Genomic DNA, 2,784 nt, shown 5'->3' with positions numbered 1-2,784 from the left:
GTCAGCTCCAGGTCTTCTTTGTGCTGACTGTATAGAGCTTCTCCATCTTTGGCTGCAAAGAATATAATCAATCTGATTTCAGTGTTAGCCATCTGGTGATGTCCACGTGTAGAGTCTTCTTGTGTGTTGTTGGAAGAGGGTGTTTGCAATAAGCAGTGCATTCTCTTAGCCTTTGCTCTTCTTCATTCTGTACTCATTGGCCAAATTTGCCTGTTACTCCAGATGTTTCTTGACTTCCTACTTTTTCATTCCAGTCCCCTATAATAAAAAGCACATCTTTTTTTTGGGTGTTAGTTATAAAAGGTTTTGTAGGTCTTCATAGAACCATTCAAATTCAGCTTCTTCAGCATTACTGGTTGGGGCATAGACTTGGATTACCTTGATATTGAATGGTTTGCCTTAGAAATGAACAGAGATCATTCTGTAATTTTTGAGATTGCATCCAGGTACTGCATTTTGAACTCTTTTGTTGACTATGATGGCTACTCCACTTCTTCTAAGGGATTCTTGCCCACAGTAGCGGATATAATGGTCATCTGAGTTAAATTCACCCATTCTAGTCCATTTCACTTCACTCATTGCTAAAATGTCGACGTTCACTCTTGCCATCTCCTGCTTGACCACTTCCAATTTGCCTTGATTCATGGACCTAACATTCCAGATTCCTATGCAATTATTGCTCTTTACAGCATCAGGCTTTGCTTCTATCACCTGTTACATCCACAACTGGATATTGTTTTTGCTTTGGCTCCATCCATTCATTCTTTCTGGAGTTATTTCTCCACTGATCTCCAGTAGCATATTGGGCATCTACTGACTTGAGGCATTCATCTTTCAGTGTCCTATCTTTTTGCCTTTTCATACTGTTCATGTGGTTCTCAAGGCAAGAATACTGAAGCGGTTTGCCATTCCCTTCTCCAGTGGACCACATTTTGTCAGAACTCTCCACCATGACCCGTTTGTCTTGGGTGGTCTTATAGGGCATAGCTCATAGTTTCATTGAGTTAGACAAGGCTGTGGTCCATGTGATTAGATTGGTTAGTTTTCTGTGATTGTGGTTTTCAGCCTGTCTGCCCTCTGATGGAGAAGGATAAGAGGTTTATGGAGGCTTCCTGATGGGAAAGAATGACTGAGGGGAAAACTGAGTCTTGTTCTGATGGGTGGGGCCAGGCTCAGTAAATCTTTAATCCAATTTTCTATTTATGGGTAAAGCTGTGTTCCCTGCCTGCTATTTACCTGGGGCCAAACTGTGCTGCAGGTAATGAAGATAATGGTGACCTCTTTCAAAAGATCCCATGCAGACACTGCTACACTCAGTGCCCCCCATCCTGCAGCTGGCCACCACCAACCCACGCCTCTGCTGGAGACTCCTGGACACCAACGGGTAAGTCTGGGTCAGTCTCTTGTGGGATCACTGCTCCTTTCTCCTGGGTCCTGGTGGACAAGGTTCTGTTTGTGCCCACCATGAGTCTTTTTCCCAGTCCTGTGTAAGTTCTGGCAGCTCTCTGATAGGGTTACTGGAGACCTCCTCCAAGAGGGCTTATGCCATACCTTAATCTGCTGCACCCAGAGTCCCTGTCCCTGCAGCAGTCCACTGCTGACCCTTACCTCCACAGGAGACACTTAAACACAGTTCTGTCTCAGTCTCTGTGGGGTCTTTGGGTCCTGGTGCACACAAGGTTTGTTTGAGCCCTCTGAGCATCTCTGGAGGTAATGGAGTTTGATTCTAAACCTGAATTTGCACCTCCTCCCATCTTTCTGGAGTTTCTCTGACCTTGGATGTGGGGTATGTCCTCATGGCTGCTCCATGCCATGCAGCTGCCATTCCAGTGCTGCAGCTAGAAAGTTCAACAGTACCTGAACCGTATACTTCCAGATGTTCAAGTTGGTTTTAGTAAAGACAGAAACAAGAGATCAAATTGCCAACATCCCCTGGATCATCAAAAAAGTAAGAGAGTTCCAGAAAAAATATTTACTTCTGCTTTATTGCCTATGCCAAAGCCTTTTACTGTGTGGAACACAACAAACTGTGGAAAATTAAAATACCAGACCATCTGACCTTCCTCTTGAGAAATCTGTATGCTTGAAGTATGAAATACTTCAAGAAATTAAAATACCAGACCATCTTACCTGCCTCTTGAGAAATCTGTATGCAGGTCAGAAAGGAACAGTTAAACTGTACATGGAACAATAGACTGGTTTCACATAGGAAAAGGAGTACATCAAGGTTGTATATTGTCACTCTGCTTATTTAACTTAGATGAGGGGTACATCATGATAAAGGCTGGGCTGGATGAAACTGGAACTACGATTGCCAGGAGAAATATCAACAACCTCAGACATACAGATGACACCACCGTAATGGCAGAAAGTGAAGAAGAACTAAAGAGCCTCTTGATAAAGTGAAAGAGGAGAATGAAAAAGTTGGCTTAAAGCTCAACATTCAGAAAAATAAGATCATGGCATATGGTCCCATCAGTTCGGTTCAGTTCAGTTCATTCTCTCAGTTGTGCCTGACTCTGTGACCCCGTGAATCACAGCAAGCCAGGCCTCCCTGTCCATCACCAACTCCCGGAGTTCACTTAAACTCATATCCATCGAATCAGTGATGCCATCCAACCATCTCATCCTCTGTCATCCCCTTCTCCTCCTGCCCCCATCACTCACAGCATCAGAGTCATTCCCAAAGAGTCAACTCTTCACATGAGGTGGCCAAAGTATTGGAGTTTCAGCTTTAGCATCAGTCCTTCCAATGAACACCTAGGACTGATCTCCTTTAGAATG

Source organism: Bison bison, unplaced genomic scaffold, assembly GCF_000754665.1.
Source record: "Bison bison bison isolate TAMUID 2011002044 unplaced genomic scaffold, Bison_UMD1.0 scf7180017863440, whole genome shotgun sequence".
NCBI classification, from domain to species: Eukaryota; Metazoa; Chordata; class Mammalia; order Artiodactyla; family Bovidae; genus Bison; species Bison bison.
This window is presented reverse-complemented; position numbering follows the sequence as displayed.